Source organism: Nipponia nippon, unplaced genomic scaffold (genome assembly GCF_047370975.1).
Source record: "Nipponia nippon isolate SJK-2023a ecotype South Korea unplaced genomic scaffold, ASM4737097v1 scaffold_7, whole genome shotgun sequence".
Classification (NCBI taxonomy): domain Eukaryota; kingdom Metazoa; phylum Chordata; class Aves; order Pelecaniformes; family Threskiornithidae; genus Nipponia; species Nipponia nippon.
In genome coordinates this window covers 5779496-5798155 of record NW_028262391.1, presented here as the reverse complement: position 1 = coordinate 5798155, position 18660 = coordinate 5779496, and positions in this window count along the sequence as shown.

Below are 18660 nucleotides of genomic sequence, written 5' to 3'. Positions count from 1 at the left end.
ATTCATTAAATGGAAACAAATCAGAATTGTTCAAGGGACAGCTTGCCAAGGATACGTTTGGCAGGCAGAGATATGCAATGTTCTTCTTTGTGCTCTGAACTTTTTGCGTGACAAGAGCTTAAAGAAAGTTTATCAAGGCTCCTGGCTGCACAGGTAGCTATTTGGCAATCACATTAATCACATGAAAATATACATCTAGATTATCTATACATATCAAGTCCTTAAAAAAATACAACGGTGTACTCCAGGCAACTGTGAAACCCTTGACTTCCGCAGCCAGCTGGGTGCTGTGTCCATAACTACTAGATTATCAAACCAGGCTCTCTCCGTTTGCCTGTCCCCTCCTGATCTAATCAATTCCCATACACAATGCACAGTTTCAACACCAGATACGTAGGGATCTTCCCTGTCTCTGTACCAGCATTGTGTATAGCCTAATAATTAAGTACTCTTCTAAACCAGCAAGACAGAAGTTCAAATCCCTCAGACTAGAAAGGGAGATTCAAACCAGATCTTCCCTTTACTGGAACGGGCATCTTTTTATTACAAAGTACTCACCAAGTTTTCGTCCATAGGCCTGTTCGCGCAGATACATCCTACTCTAAGCAGGGCTCTCAAATTCAGAGACCTGGCTGCCACTGCATGAAGACACACAGTCCTATACGTTTCTAGAGCAAAGATAACTATGAGGTAAAAAAAAAAAAAAAAAAAAAAAAGAGGCATTTCTGGAGGCAAGCAGTGTCCCAGCTGGGGGCTCAGGTTGTGATTTTGAATTCCATTGCTTGTAGTTAACACACTTTTGTCAGCGTTGGGGATTTTTGTCACCTGCATACTTTTTAGATCTGGCCCTTTGTGGGGTTTTTCACCACCGTAGCTTAAAAAGGCTTAATCAATTGAAGCCATTAAAAAAACCACAAAAATTTGCATACAGAGCGACAATCTATTTGCCAAGTTTCAGCGTGTTACAAATTAAGCAGCCTGAATTATGAACTGCTGAATAACTGGATGTACAGTGGAAACCGCAATGAATCCTTAATTACAAAACCATGAAGATGATGTGATAAATATGACACTGCAAACGCAATAAAGGAATGACTCTGCTATAATTTAAGCATTTTTCATTAAATGCAACAAGGTTGGGCTTTTTAGGTCTTTTTTTTACTACTGCATTATCACTGTACTTGTTTTTCAAATTGCTAAGTCGAGTAGAGCACAAATCATTGTGTTGATCAGGGCAGGGCACATTGCTTAGAGCTCTTTGTCACCTGGCTCTCAGACAAAACAAGTCATACCTCTGTGCCTTGTTACAGTGCCATTGAGGTATCACGCTGAAAATAAGTTCATAAGATTCTGGTGGTGTATATTTACAACAGCACAGTGCCACCGGGATCTTTTCAGAGGAATCTATAAATTAAAGGGTTATTAATAAGAGTGTGAAATCCTTCCAAATTTTAGGAGCTTGTTTGTCTCATTGAGCATGCATTTGTTTCAGGTTCTAGCCTTTTTTTAAATTTTTTTCTTTCGCCTTTTTAACTTACATGCAAACTCCTTTTTCTCTTTCCCTTTGTGTAAATATGTAAAGCCAAGAAAGCAAACTGGGGAAAATACATGATAGTAAATGCACCAAAATCCCCCTGAAAAGAACTAAAACTGTATTCACATTAAATACAAGTTCACTTTTTGCAAAAGCCATTTCAGGTGGAAGCCTTCCAGGTGTTTCTTTGCACCATGAGCTGTTTCACACAGCTCAATGACTACTCTGCAAACAAAAAAAAAGTTGGAAATTTTAAGACTACCATTATTGTCCTATTTATTCTGTGAAGTCATTGTAAGTATTTTTATAAAAAAAAGTAATTTCTGAAAAGTGAAATGCATGTAATATCCATGGGGTGATCCTACAGACCATGTTCAAAGAAGCATAAAATTATCTGCCTATGAAGGTCAATTAGTTTTGACATTAATTTTAGTAGCATAAGTTAAACCATTTTTTTCTTCACTAGTAACTATATATATAAAGCAAGTTCTAGAAAAAAATACGTGAACATTTGCAAATTGCAAAACATTTTCATTATCCTTTCAATTTACAAGTGAACTAAAACATCACTAAATACTTCTTTTATATTATTTCAACTTCACGCAACGAGCACGTGCTTGCATTTTCCTGTTACTGAGATTGTGCCTGGTTATTTTGCAGGAGGCAAACTAATAGCCATTTAGGAGAAATGCTTAAGAAATTGACGGCAATTGTAAATTATTTTGAATCAAGCACTGAAAGCCACAATGAAAGTGTATTTCAAATTAATTATACTTTTTAATCCAAACAGTAGATATGGTGCATATCTAAACAAAATACAACAAAATCTAAAGTAAAAAGAATTAGTTTAAAGACTTCCATGGAAGTTAAACAATTCATCTTTCTGCATAAGAATTTCATTTTCTACTTTAAAACATATGACTTGCCAAATTAATCTAGCAATAACTGGAAACAGACCAATTTCCACAAATGAATGTTTTATATTTTCAAGTATACTTCTGTTAATTAAAAAATTAATTGGCCTTGAAAATACTGGAGAGACCATGTTTTTCCCCCCTCACAGGCATATGGGGGGATATTTTTAACCAAATCCAATTCTCTGGTCTGAGAGAAAGCTGCAGGAGAAAGCATTAGTAACTTTTTTTTTTTTTTTTAAATAAAAAACCACCAGTCGGCTTTGTAATAGCAGCACAAAACTGCTGTTTGAGGCTCTAGGAAGACCTAGCTCCCAACAAGGAAGATAGGAACATGCATGTGTGGAAACAAGAACAACAGCGTGAGCACGTAGTTTCTCACTCTTGACATTATAGGCCTTTTAGGACATTTTCCCCATAAATTTTCATCAATTCCTGACCAAAATTCCCAAAAGGAAAAAGTAGCAGTCCAAGACTAACTTTGAGCACTGTTAGTGATGTTTTCCTAAACGGTTTGTCTCCACTGAAAGGTGGCCCTCCTGGAAATCAGTCAGCATGGGGGGGATTCTTGGACTTTATCTCAATGCTGCTCTGCCCAAAGCTGTATTTTCATCCTCACTTCCACTCTGCCTCACGGGAGACAGGACTTCTCCCCGAGTTCTGGAAAATAAACTTGTTCTAGTCCTTTCCTAATACGTAGGACGCTAGGAGGTAAGAAGGAGCAGGAATGGTTTTGAGAGATTTATGAATAATCTTTACAAATGAATAATTTGTGGGTTTCTTTTCAGACACAGAAACGAATACAAAGAACAATTTACCATTGCTTAATTTACCATAACCAGCTGAGGGAAATTCTGCCTTGGCAGATGATGGTTCTGATCAAGAATTCCCATTATTCCTTGAAATGCCCAAATTAAAGTGTTCTTATGCTTATATTAATAATGATTTCTCTTTTCTCACATCTTGTCAACTCTCATCTCAACATTATTTCTTTTTTTCTAAAAAAAAGTCATTTTTTGCAAAAATGAAAGTCTAGAGCACCCGTACCCCCCCAGCCATGTCCTGAATGAAAAAAATTATTTGTTCACTACGTCTGCCAAGCACATCACATTGGAAGGATGCTTCTCAGCCCAGCGTGAGTCTCCTACACATTACCCAACCTTTCATTACGGAATACCAGGGCTCAGTTTAGTGGCTGACACATGCACTTTGATTGCCACATAAGATATCCTATGGTATCACAGAGGTAGGCCTCCTGCTGAAGTATCAGAAAGAAATGGTCTAGCAACAGCCCCACGTCGTATCTGTCATGCAAGCACCCCTCACACAAGTAACATGTGGCTTACAACTGGGCAACTGAACTGAACCCTTAAGAATCTTTAAGGTAAAGAACTATGAAACTTACAGTTATAACACCAAGAAAAATAAAAATGCATGTTTCATACAGGTATACTTTTCTATCCTTCTGTTTTTACTCAAATAGTAAATTAGACCCAGTAAATTTTGAACAGCCTGAGAAGCATGCCTGCTTAGAAAAGTTTATTTTTACATATCTATGGCTTCTTTCAGCTTTGGGGAAATTCAAACATCTGGTTATTCTGGCCAAGGTATTCAGCATCCTGCTGCCAAGCAAGCACTCAAGTCAATGGCCTACAGTTTTCCCCTATTCTGCTGGCTGAAATAAAGCAGAACTACAGGTTACACTTTTCTATTTCTTTGTGCAAGCATTGGTTTCAGTTTATTCTTGTGCTATTATTAGGTTGCCCTGCTTCATAATGAAAGTCCTCCTACAGTTCCCAGCAGGATGCCAGTTGCTGGCAAGCTCCGAGAGCCTGAAGGCTGTGCATCTGTTCAGAGACTGACAGGTAGCACAGCAAGTTAAAAGGCCTATAAATTAGCAGCAGGAGGCTTAGCCTAGACAAATAAAATCCCTGCTTCGCTTTGTTTTTCCAAGCACCAGGTCATGCTATGCCACTGTTTTCTTGCAGGGAGTCGCTTCGCGTTAGGGTGCAGCCCCATCGCTCCCTGGGGATGCTCAGCACCACAGTGCAGATCAGCCTGTGCCTGGTGGTAGCTGCTGGATTAACTTGCGTTGTCCCTTCTGAGGAAGGTGACTGGCACAGAAGATTGTGGGTGTCAAGTTTTGTCTTCCCAGGCATTGATTTTTCTGGGAGTGTCTTACTATTGCCTTTACTGTCTGCAGGCCAAACCTAACAAACAGTATGGGGCTCACGCCAGTGTTTTTCCACTGAATGAATGGCCTTGATCCATGGGCCAGGGATTCAGGTGGTATAAACTGACATAACTCAGCTGTTGAAGTCACCGACACTGCATCAGCTAGCAACAGGTAGGGGTCAAGCTCACACGTAAAAGCAAAAGTAAAATAATTGCACAAGGTCCTGTAAAATGCATCAGCACAAAGTTTCAGTATCATTAAGAGAAGGAATATTTCACATATTGGCTTCTAATCTCTATGTTATGAAATTACATGAACTTCTTTAAGCCCAACGCTATTCAATATCTTCATAAGCGACCTGGATAATGGGATTAAATGTAGCCTGATGAAGTTTGCGGATGACACCAAATTGAGTGGGGAAGTAGACTCTCTGGAAGGGAGAGCCACCCTGCAGGAAGACCTGGATAGGCTGGCAGAGTGGGCTAACAAGAACCTTACGAAGTTCAACCAAGACAAATGTAAGGTCTTGCACCTCGGAAAACATAATCCAGGAGGGCAGCACAGGCTGGGGTCTACCCAGCTGGGGAGCAGCTCTGTGGAAAGGGGCCTGGGGGTCTTGGTGGACAACAAGCTCAATAGGAGTGAACAGTGTGCTGCTGCGGCAAAGCAAGCCAACAGGCTGCTGGGTTGCATCAACAAGGGCATCACCAGCAGAGGTAAAGAAGTCATTACCCCTCTCTACTCAGCGCTTGTCAGGCCACACCTGGAATACTGCGTACAGTTCTGGTCCCCGTTATACGAAAAAGATGTGGACAGGCTGGAGGGGGTCCGGAGAAGGGCCACCAAGATGATCAAGGGTCTGGGAAGCCTGCCGTATGAGGACAGGCTGAGAGAGCTCGGTTTGTTCAGCCTTGAGAAAAGGAGGCTTAGAGGTGATCTCATCACCATGTACCAGTACTTAAAGGGGAGCTACAAAGAAGATGAAGACTCCCTTTTTACAAGGAGTCACATGATGAGGACAAGGGGTAACAGGGACAAGTTACTCCTGGGGAGATTCCGATTGGACACGAGAGGAAAATTTTTCACAATGAGAACAGTCAATTATTGGAATAATCTCCCCAGGGAAGTGGTTGACTCCACTATGCTGAGCACGTTTAAGACTCAGCTGGACATGGTGCTGGGCCATCTCATCTAGATTGTGTTAGAAAGGTTGGACCAGATGATCCCTGAGATCCCTTCCAACCTGGTATTCTATGATTCTTATCAAGAAAAACAGCAAAAGTTGGTTAAAGGTTGGAAAAATCAAATAAAATTATGTTTACTGACATCATTCAAAACACCAGCTCGCCATTATGGCTGGATCTACAGTCTAAGTGCTTACTAGATGGGAAACGGAAGGTCTCCAATTTCTTTCTGTCCCCTACATATTACAGAAGGCCAGATATAATCCTCAACATAGTCAACATCAAGGTCTGAATTCTCTCCTGGAGGCAGATGGTCCCTTGGATGGGACATCCAAGCAGGTATTACAGAAGCCCTCCAAGATTCTTCAGCATCTGGCAACTGAGATTAATCTGCTTTTCCCACTGAAGAAAGCCTGAGTTTGGCCCCCAAATTCCCCATATCACTCAAATCCCAGTGGAGCATGGCTTTCTGTTAGGCAGCACAAAGACACCTGCTTTCAGATCTTACGCCCCTGCAGAAGCTCGGACCAACATCATCTCTCCCTCCCCAGAACACAGCACCATTTCTCTGTTCACTGCTAACAAGAAGCTGTTGTCTGAGACAAGGACTGAAAAAAACAAAACGGAATTATTCTGCTCTTTAGCCAAAGGAATCAATTGAGGATTCACATTTAACTTTTCTGCATCGGACACGATAAAGAACAAAGAATTCTGGTTAAAGGAGGAAGTCCAACACAGTTCTACCACCAATTTAAATAGTCCTGCAAAGATATTACGTTTTGGCTCCATATAAACAGATGCTATTATTACAAGACAGGACAAGTCAGGATACATTTTAACTAACTCTTGTTGAGCTCAAGTGACATAAGCTTCTTTGTTGAGCAAAAAAAACAAAAAAAAGCATTTCAGATTCTATGGATTATAGAGGTCTTAATTCAATGGTACTAGCTGTGGAAACCATGCATCCTACAGCTAAAACCACCTTACCTAAAAATGAAATAAAACCAAACTTGTAGATAGTTTCCAAGGACAAAACCTGAATGATTAAAAAAAAAAAAACCACAACAACAAAAACAACTCAAACTCAATAATCAAAATGTTAGTTGAACCAACCCATGTCTCATTAATGTTCATTTTGCATGGTACGTTAGAGAAAACATAGTGCTCTGCAGAACTATCTAGTTCTCTGCTATCTTGTCCCCTGCTGCTAGGCTTTTAGGAGTAGGAGAGCAAAAGCTGCAAGTCGTTAATACTAAATACTGATCACAAGCACAGAATAATGATCTCTAGCAAGCTTATTTTTTATTACAGTTTTAATTACTTTTTGATTAAAAACTTTCTGAACATTTCCTTTTTCAAACCCATGTCTGAAAGTCCTCATGTTAAACTGACAAAAAATAGAAAAAAATTAAACTCAGTGCTGAGCCTTCAAAAATCAGCATCCCACCGAGATGAATGATGGTAATTCATATTCCTTGTAGTGCTATTATTTCTATCACATGGAGACTGAAATTTTGTCTGTATTAAGGAAATGTTTCTAAACCCCTTGTGGGCATTTTTTTCTAGTTCAGTCTACTCTAATGTTAGCAACATTTGGACACAAATTACCTACAGCCCACACTTGTTACCATCTGTGTTGGAAGCAGTGTGCCATTCTCTTTTCAAAGACGACCTAATAAGACAGCGTTGAGAATATAAGTTAGATCATCACCCTGTGATTGGAAGTGGAAAAACTCTTGGTCTCACAAAAGCAAAGACTAAGAATTAGTGCTTTTGAAATACACTTCTCAATTGAAACTCATGTGGCTGTCAAAAATCTGTTGGGTACTACTGCTAACTTATTCAGTCTCTTTTCTCTCATACATTCAGCCTTTGATGAAATATTTTCAGATGCTGTATTTCTAGGCTATTATACTTATTTTGTGAGAGAAGCTCAATACAGAGCAGTGGCAAATGTTAAGCCTTGATAGTATACGCCTAACTCACTTTTTCAGACTGGTGGACACCAATTATTTGGTGATTTTTATAGTCTGGGATCTGTATGACTTGAAGGAAACAAGGAGAGGGGAGGAAATGGGAACAGTTAAGCAACACCTTTCTTCTGCAGTATCATGTCCCTCCCTAAAGGCATGGGAAAATGCAGTTAGAAACAAAGAAAGATCCAGCTTCTGCGTGTTGTATAACTAACACAGATCTAATACTTAGCTTTAACAGCCCCATCCATGCCAAGTCCTCCTACCCTGCAACAACCTGCAAGTAGCCAATGGACTGACTAATTTGTAATTACTTGATTAGTAATACCAATTCCGAGTGAAGAGAATGGAGAAGGGACAGGAAGACCTTCATGCAAAGCAGCAGAACTCTAGACCCTGCTGCCTCAAAAAAACCCAACAAAACCCAGTGTGATTACAATAAAAATCAAATCTTAAATAGTGCCTAACTCCCTTTCCTCTAAGGTGTATTGTATGAAACTGCTATGAGAAGTTGATTCCTATTCTGATACCTATATTTCAAGAAGCAAAAAGAGAACGCATACATTTAGAAGAGTGGATGCTGCCATTCTGGAGGTTGCCAGTTTGTAAATATGACAAAAATGGGGTAAGATGTGCCCACACCTGTCCTAACTCACAGAATTTCCTTATCTCACTCACACATAGCAAATTAACAAACGCAGGATGATTGCCTGGTCTGTGAAGAAATGGAGCATCCGGGCAGGGATCAAAATCATTATATGGGCACTTCCCAAACTCTTTGTTCACATCTTGCACCACAAATCAATTCACAGGCTTCAAAGACAAATGTATAGTTATAACCATCTAATTGATTGCTTGTATAATACACGGTGAAGAATTTCAAACGAGAATTTTTGCAGTCTCGTAACTGCTCTTCAACACATAAATCATATTTAGAAAGTTATCCAATCTGGATAAATCACAGCCAGCAAACATTTGAGAAAGTTCTAAAAACAAAACAAAACAAAACAAAACAAAACAAACCGCAGAAAAACACAGAAAAGGCAAATATGTCACTCTGTTTATGTTAGGTATAACTGAGTGTTTTCTTAATTCTACATACGAACCTAGAAATCTATACATATGAACCTAGAAATCTATGCGCCAATATGAAATAAGTGGCTTCAGGTCAGTGTTGCCCTGTCACTTAGGGCAGAAGGGGACAGTGAACTGCTTTGATTGCTGGATCTTCAGGGTGGGGTTTGCTCAGGGCCACCAGAGGAGGCTGGGGATGGGAGAGGCATCAGACTGGATTAAAGACTACAGCTGACTGAGGTAGGATTACAATGGCTGCAATTCCACGTAAATTACCACACCGCTTCCACTGTTATCCTCTCAAACTACCACTCTTTTATCATGCGGCTCCTCTTAATAACCTCCTCTTACCTCTCCTCAGGAGATATTTATTCTCAAACTGTTCCATAATTTGAAATAAACTTGATTTTTCTTTTTTTTTTTCAGTTACATTGAGCATGTTTTGGACCTGGTCTCTATTAAAGCACTATGAGCTTTTTGCTGGTTTTGTTGTTTGGTTTTTGTTTAAGACTAGTCATAAATTAGTGTTTATCAATTGATAAGAAAATGCCTTTTTTTTTTTTATTTCAGGACATTCCTTTTTCACATATGCATTAACTTTGTTGGTTTTTCTCAATTCTGTAATAAAAATACTCCATTCATCGTTGGCAGCATGCATCAGTCAGACTGCAGATTTCAGCCAGTTGCTACTATATGGGAATTGGTGACTGCTAACACGATACACGCTGCCTTCTGCTGCATCTTTAGAAAGTTAAATGTAAGCGGTTATTTGCAGTTTATACCTGTAAACCTTAGTAATGCACTCATGCCACCTATTGGCAAATTACATATGAGTCACAGCTGAGTTCAGATTTCTGATGAGCACAGATTAAATATTTTAACTAAAGTCACGTGTTCATAATGGATAATAAATATAAAAAAAAATCAGAATAAAAGCTAATGGTCTGCTTTTATTTACAGCACTTGATTTCCATGGGCAATCTAGCCTTTGTCTAATCTTTGGCAAAATACATCATAGGCCATCTAAAGACTTGTGTAGAAATAAGTATTTAGTAGTATGACAGAAAGCCGTACCATCTGCTGCAGTTACACTCGTTCCAATATTGTTAACCAACACTTTGCAGCAAACTTAACAGAACATCATCAAACTTCTTTTCATACATTGTGGAAAGATACGAGAGACGGGCAGTGATAACACATGTGGCTGCAAGTCTCACAGGAAAAACAGCATGATGGCTGTTTTGATTTGGAAAATTTTCCAAAATTAAGCAACACGTTGTGAAATGACTTGTTTAACTTCAATTGCTCCAGTGCACAAGAATTAAAAAAAAAACAAAAAAAAACAAAAAAAACCCCCCTCACACTCACAAATTCAGAGCTCCAAAGCAGCCTGCAAAATTCCCCGTCCTCCACAAAAGCCGGGAAAGCCCACAGCGAGTCCTCCAGGACTACAAAAACATTCTCCTGAGTCCAATTTCTCATTTATTAAATTTCTTCTTAGCAAAAAAAACAAAAGACACATCATCTATGGGTAGAAGCATAGCTTAAATGATATTCAGGTTTGTTTATTTATTTCCAAATATTTATATTTTCAAAACAGTATAAGAAAATATAGATTCACAGACACATTATGATAAGCTTGTCAAATATATCAGGGTTCTCCAATCAATAGAGTATCTCTCAGAATAGTTTCTTGTAAAACAAAATGCAGTGTCTAGTCAGCTTTGGGAGTACTGCCATTAGAATGGCAATAAAGAACACTACAGGAAATATTTACTGCTGTCAGCAAAGCAACAGATAGGCTTTCATTACCTAATGTTAGAAACTGAGAATTTTTTTTCCTTTTAGAGGAAGAATATTTTTCCAGTTCAAAAGGTTGATATAAGAATGCAATACATGTATAAGCACGTGTTTTATGAAAATATTGCGTGTGGTATCTCAGAGACCAGGAATACGTAACATGTACGAATTTTTTTCATTTCTTCTGAAAAGTGAAGTAAAGCTGGCTTAAAACCTAGTGCTGTGCGTGGCTGGCTTCTCTCTCAGTTCTTTTCATCTTTAATAGAAGCATTTCCTCCTGCATAGGATGGTCATCCATTTAATTGCATGGTAGAGAGAAAAAAGCAAAGGAAAACTCAGCTGTGGAGATAAATCGCAATAGAAATGTAATGAGTACTCCTGCCAAGAATCATTTACAAAACTTCCTATTCAATGCTAACCATGAGAAGTGGGACATCCACAATCCCATCTGTGAATCTGGAGATAAGAAGCTGCTATTCAACACCCAAAGCAGTTTGCTACTGGCCAGTAGCAAATCCACTACTTCAAATTACCGGTAGCATGATATACGATAGCATTTTGAACTGCAACAATTACAGTCCCCTGAGCTACTGAACTCACTGCCTTTGGGCCCTTAGATCTGCCCTCCTTTGTGAGCTTAATATCATTCATCAGGTTTGGAGTGGAGAAAGGCAGAAATTGGGGCACAGACTCAGCCATCCCGATGCTATTATTCAAACAACTCCAACAGCATGAGCCCAACAGAGTTAGAAAAACACTCAGTGAGAGAAGCGTGGTGAGGCTTGCCTTCATAGCCAGATCTTTTACTTTTACAACTGGTGAGCTAAAGGTCTGACAAATCAGACAGATAAAAAGAAGGGGAGAATCCAGACTGAGAACCACAGCTTAAAACTTTTTCAGGATGAGACCACAGAAGAGAATTCTAATTACCAACTTTGGGCAAAAGAACAGCCGTTTTAAATTTCTTTTCTCCCAGCTAACAGATGCTTTTCTATATGTCTCCAACTACACTTCAGACTGCAGAATGCTCTAGGTATTCTGTGGTCTTTTCTAGGACTTCCAAATTTCCCTTAGGGCTTGGAGGAAGGAGGAAAGGGAGAAGTCATTCTGTTTCCAGTGGAAGATATTTGGAGAAGATTCTTCAGCATCTGCTAAAGCGGCTGTCAGCTGTCTGGTGGGAGGATAAGTAGACCTGAAGTATCTTACTCCTAGCAAAACTTCAAGCCCACCAAAAAGCAACACTTGTGAATTCAATAGAGATTGTACCGAGATAATTCACATCTTTGCATAATGCCACTTCATCCTGTGCAGCAATCCAAATTTTTACTATTAATTGTTCATTATTCTATCGTTATTATTAATCCATTCATATAAATTTCTTTTTTTTTTCTCCTATCTAGTAAAAAAAAAAAACCAGTTAAAAAACTAAATGTATTATGATCAAAGTAGAGTTGCTTCAGCCAATCCTTTGACTCAGGAAAAATGCTGGATCGATAAAGAAAATGTGCTAAGCCTAAAATTCTGTGTTTATGTATCGGCATTAATGTGAGGGTCTGAAAGAGCTGTACACTACAAAAGAGAGAGATATTTTTATAATGCCACAAATATTCAGGTAGCTCAGATTCAGCATTACTGCCCTGGATTTGGTACCATCTACCCATTCCAGCAATTATTCCAGTAGTTCCTCAGAGACAATCTCCCAACGCTTTCTCCAAGTTTCTTCCTGCTCTCTCATCTCCAGATCAGTCTCTGATGATTCTACCCTCCATTTGTATGCAAGTTTCTTTTGTACATTGGAATAGGACACTTGCCAAATTTAAATATTTGTTTGCTGTTGCTCTGAAACACCAGAGCAGTACTTTACTGTCATCCAGCCAATGTCATTCTTGACTACCAGGTGACTAGCACTGAACATCCTTTCCTTCGATCTCCAGAATTCCCAGCATTCTCTAGATAGTGCACCTTAGAATAACATGGAATCAAAAGCAATGGTCCGAGACCAGTCTAGAAGAAGGCTGACAACAAAGACATGGACTGGCACCATGAAGAGATGCAGAACCACGCCTTCTCTTGGGACACAGACAGACAGACATATGTTGATATGACAAGGATTCCAGGAAGGAAAAATTAGCATCCCAGTCATGAAACATGAGAACGGTAAGGCCTAAGATCCATTTAACCTGTTATCCTGTCTGCAACTGGGGGCCAAGAGGAGATGTTTAGTGAAAGTACTGCCAAGCACATAGTGATACTGCCCGTCAAAATGTTTTCCCCATATCTGCCATCTATGGATCATGGCCCATTCTGAGCCAAACATAGCATTCTCATATTTAAACAACCCTCAACAGTCGAATAGAAAATTGGGCTTCACTCTGCCCTGATGAGCCCAGTCAACTCCAGGCAGCCATTTACTCGTCCATCCACTCAGTCACTTTTCATCTGTTTCTATTTATGCAATGAGAAAGTAAACAGAGGCATAAATATTAAAATAACAATAAAGAGAAAATCACTCATCCAGCATGCACATAAAAGTGCACAGCTCAAGAGAGATCAAGCCATTCCTCTCTCTTTGACCCTCAACACAAAATCACTGCAAGAGTCTTCAAACTTCTGCCCAGAGGACAACGCTGCTGCATTTAAACTGTAGTTGAAGACAGTGAAGCAACAACTTCTAACACTTCTCAAGAAAGCAGGCACTTCTATCGAGCCAAATGCTCAGTCTGTATTACGATCTGCTATAGGCAATGCTGCCACGCATCTCAGAAACTAAAGTGTGGAAGGGTAATGCTCAGAATCAGCACACAAGTGTCTCCTTTCCCCACCCACACACCCCTCAAATGCTCTCCTGCTCTGCAATCCATAACATAGCTCAGTTCAGTCTCATCTCATATTATCCCACATCTAGAATAAATCCTTCTGAAACGTAAGGAGAAATCAAGAGGGATCACATATGGCTCCGGAACACAAAGGAAAGCTTATGTGCTGAGTAATGGGATAGGGATCGGCAACATGAAAGCTGCAGACAAAATTAGATTCTGCTGCCTGATATGCAGGACTGATGGTTACTTTGGCAAGATATTCTATGAAATTTATGATCATGTACTGCAGGGCTGAACTGAGGAAAAAAGGCTTGCTCCCAGTACAGTGGTTTGTGTGCAACTTAATAAATAGGAGCCCTTTAATGGCAAATAGAGGGTGCATCAACCTTCCCAGCTATGCTGAATTTCACCTTTCATAGGTATAAGATATGAGAATTATCATAAAACCAGTCGAAGCAGGCTCTCGGGAGAACGAGTAGTATTCAAATGCAATCAAGGCAATATAAAATTGACTCTGTGGAAACTACTGGCACATACTCATAATGTATTGCTCAAATATGATAACAGATAGATACACTGATTTTTGTCTCTGAGGCAGATTAAGACAGTTGCTCTAAAAACACAAGAGTGCCTTCAGATTAATATGACTAGTGCTTTGAAATTAATTTTTCCAGTATTGGGTGAAAAAGTTGTGCGTGATAATGCAAAACCATTCAGATCACCACCCTCCAGAGTGGCATTAAGAGGTAATATTTCTAAGCAAATATATGCCCACTCAAGCAGTGCCATCCAGCATACTCCATAAATTAAAATTAATTAAGCTGAAGCATCATCTTTGATGGGAATTGAATTTGCACCTGTACATTTAATAATGAATAACTGTGTAATATTTTTATCAAACACCTCTATAATTCTATTCATCTTTAATTGACTTGTGGCACCTTAATTTCACATTTCTCATACTTTTTGGAGAGGAAAACTGAAAGTGTAGAAAAAAAATGCTTTTAAAAGGAATAATAATTGAAGTTGAATATTTTTGATCAGATACAAATCAATACTGTAGAGATAACCAGCGGATTTCCTATCAATTTTCTAGGAATTCAATTCCTTTAGATTTAGTCAACCAAGAGTAAGATTAAATATCACCAATATTAATTAGCCCTGGTATTTTTCTGGCAAAATTCTACTGACTTCAAGGTACTTAATGGTAAAGTATAATGATACAACAGAGTAGAAAAAATAGCACCCTTTAGCTAGATAATTTTATACGTGGATAGACAGATGAAATAGAATTTCACTCCATTAAATGATGTGGAAAGTGACAGGAAAGGTTAAAATAAAGAAAGCAATAATCTGTTTTCTTGCCAAGAAAAGTATTGCTTTCAAAAAGAATCAGAGATGGATGCCCAGAGAAGGGGAAGAAGGGAAAGCCTGAAGGAAAGCAACGGGAGGGTGAGTTTGTGGCTGGAAATTCAGCAGCAATACCACCTGCATCAGCTGAAGAGGTCAGCATCCTCTTCCCTTTCCAACTTCTTCGCACCATCCTGCACTGTGCAGGTGAAAGTAGTTACGTAGCTGCATAGTCAGGAAGACCGGGACCCTATGTGGCCTTAAAATAATTAGCAAAAGAGGATATTTTATAAAGGATGAGAGCAGATCATTTGGATACAAGAAGAAAAAAGAGGAAAAGAAAGGGGAAATGACAAAAGAGGCAGGGAAGATTTAAGTCTTGTATTTATAACATTAACTCCAATACAGAATGGACTTAAATATAAAACCCCAAATAATTATAGAAATTAAATCCAGTTTTCCAGTAATTTCTGTGGAATTCAACTGTTTCCTCCATATTTACAAGGGCAAGAAAGACTGGGGATGAGTGAACCCCTTGGACTGTGATTTTACCTGCATTCCAGCACTTCAGAGTAACACACAGAGCACAGACTGCAGCAAGTTTACTTTTTATCGGCGTTTGTTTAAAGGGAGGCAGGGGCTTTTCTTCCTTTCTACCTTTTATTAGACTACTGACTTTTATGTGACTACTTTACCCCAATTAAAAGTTGTATTTCTCACCCCAGTGTATCCTCCATCTCATTACACCCACTCCTCCAGCAGTCTTTAGTTTAAACATCATCCCATTCACCTTAACAGAAAGAACAAATGGAGGACATCGTTCCTTTCTCGTCGTGTTCACAGAACATCCTTTCACTGAACTGCTCTGGCAGTAGCAATTTTCTTGATGGCTGCTGCGTGGAGTCTACTCTGTTCATCATTTCTTTTCAAATGCCACTTCCTGTCTCCGGCACTATTTTCAATTTCTCTTTTACACTGCAAGCCTTGATATTTGTGAATAATACCTCTAATAATGCCTCTGGGTAGCCAAAAGATTTCCATTAATTATCTCAGTAAGAACTGAAAAAAGAAGAGCAAATATATTATCTGAACAGAACCTCACTACCAACAAGGCCTCCCCAACACTGCAATTTCAAAAAGGTGGTACCAAAAGCCTAACAAAATTAATTTTAGACAGAATTTATAAAAGAGATAGGAGAGATGGAAAAGCAGAGAATATCTTCTCTTACTTAGGTATTTATATAACCTTATTTTCTTTTCTTAAGAGTATTTAGACAGGCATTGCTTTTCAATTATTTTCATTATTTCCCACTATTTTAGAGTGTAAAATTTTGAATAAAAAAATAGGGTCTTCTAAAGTTAATAAGCAATGACATTTTTCAGATAATTGAATGACTATTATTTTAATAACTGGGGATATATATTACATGAATTTTTGACTGCAAAAGGGATTCTCCAGCACTCTTTAAGCAAGCGCTTTCTGCCATCATGTGTTGGACAAGACGTTTCACATTCTTTTGAAAGAAGAAGAGAATGTGTTTAGTTTGACAGCATAACATCTGACACCATACAAAGATGATAATATTCCTTTTATCCTTCCAGCATTTCATTATTTTTTTCCACTAATATGATTTAGAAACAAAACAGATTTAAAAGAAACCCAATACACATCTTAAAGATTACTTTGATAATGCTAATATGCCCTTTAAAACTGAGTCCAGCTGGGAAATTGAAAAGGTGACAAGTGGAACCAACTTGTATTAGGTTGGCATGAGACCAGTCACTGGCATGGCCTAAATGACAGTTACAGCATCTGGAAAGTGGTTGATAAGGAAATCCTGTTACAGGCAGTGCTAGATTATTTTTGATTCTCCTTCTTAAATTACATCTTCTATGATTTTATTTTTGTCATTTCTTCATTTTCTGACAAAAAATTATTTTAATTGAAATACTGTTTTGATTAAACAAATGCCTAAATTACAGCTTCAAGCACTTTTTTTGGTAAAAAGAAATTCTAATGTAAACTAATCTGATCACTCAAAGATTTTTGCTGGGCATCCTTCCAATCAGAAGTTTAAAATTTGTGATAGTAGTTTACAAAGTACCTTCCAACTGAGGTAAAGAGAGAGCGTAAGCTCTTTAGATGACCTTGATCTCTTCAGTTTTACTGGAGGTAATCGCAGGGGAAGGATTCTACTGTAGCAACACTGTCTGTTTGCAGATGTTTTAAACAGAAATCAAACAGGAGAGAGTTACTACATGAAAATCTCACGCTTGTGTGCAGACATGCTCTAGAAGTACAAGGTGGGGAAGTGATCAACCAAAGACTGCAAGGGTTAAGAAAAAGATAAAGCAGTAAATTCAGAGCATCTTGTCAAAGCATTCTATTCGGCTTATCCACATCTCTGATTTTCAGCTGGATCCGTCACTACTTTTTCTTCCTCTCAAATACAAATCTTCTAGGTCTTTAATTAAGCTGTCCTGTGAGTTTACAGGTCTCATGAACCTGGCATGGCTGTCACAACTTTGTCAAGAGAGGTGGAGTGTTTAAAATAGTCCTCCTGCTGCTGACATTTGAGTTTCTGATGAATAAACACGATCCCTGTCACCTATGACTTTCACGGGCTTTTTCTGATTCTGAATCATATTAGGCTGCCAATAAAGCACTCAGGATAGATTACCTGAAAATCAGACTTTATAATTTCTCACCATTCAACATGCTAGCTAATGGCAAGATTAAAAATCCAAGTCTGAAAGACAACCAACAGAAAAGAAGCAGGTAAGCCACTGCAACACATCTCAGAGAGCAAATACTGGGGCTTATTCCATCATTAAGAGTCACTGAATTAACAAGAAGCAAAAAACCATGCATAAAATAATATGAGCTAATAATATGGGTCACTTTTCTCAGAAAAGAAGGTCTGTGGGTTGCATGCAGGTTCCTAAGGAATTTTTGGAACTGTTAGCCAATTTCAGTCAGATCTGTCAGATTAAATGTATAGGAACATAATTATCTTCTCATTAAAAAATTGATTAAAAAGCATATAAGAGCATTGCAGAATGTTAATGTAAAGACACCATGTTTTGCATAAAAAGATGCAGAGTAAGTTTGCTGAAGACGCAGAAGCATCTCAGAGTCAGAAGGACGTTCAGCCAAAGCTTTCACAGCTCCTTAGTATCCAGGCTTCAAAAAGATCCTCATCTTCTCACTATCTAACGACATTTTCCTAACCATGCTCTGGAAAAACAGAGCTCCTGCTCCTTAGCAGCCTCTTTCGTATGTTCCTTGCAATGGCTAGGTATTCACATGAACTGTTGGACTTCCGAGGATTTTAAGGACCTTCAAAAATACTAGGTAAAAGCCAAAGCAAAATTCCAAAGCTGCTTTAAAAAAAACCCTGGAACTCCTGTTCTGCAAAAGACCTCAGAGTTTCAATACTGCCAGATATTTTAATCTTCCTTTCTATTTTTTTCTATGTCATATTGAATTCATGTTTCAGGAAGCTGGGGGTAAAAACAGGGTTATGCTATTAGCTAGATTCCATTTGTCACAGGACACTAGTATTTCTAAACAAGCAATCAAAAACCTGTCAAAGTCAATGGGAAGAATCTGAGGAACTTCAAACAGACTGTATGGTTCAGTATTTTGATTCACTGGTATTTGCCTGAGCACCTGCTACAATAAGATGCATTTTCCATTTAAACTGGCCGATATTTCACCCAACTCCCAATCCACTTGTGCCTATAACTCATGCCAGGTCCAAATTAAGGTAAAATATTACCCAGAGTCTAAAACAGGCTGCATGGCTGGCTCTAACTAATTTTCTAGTATGGGT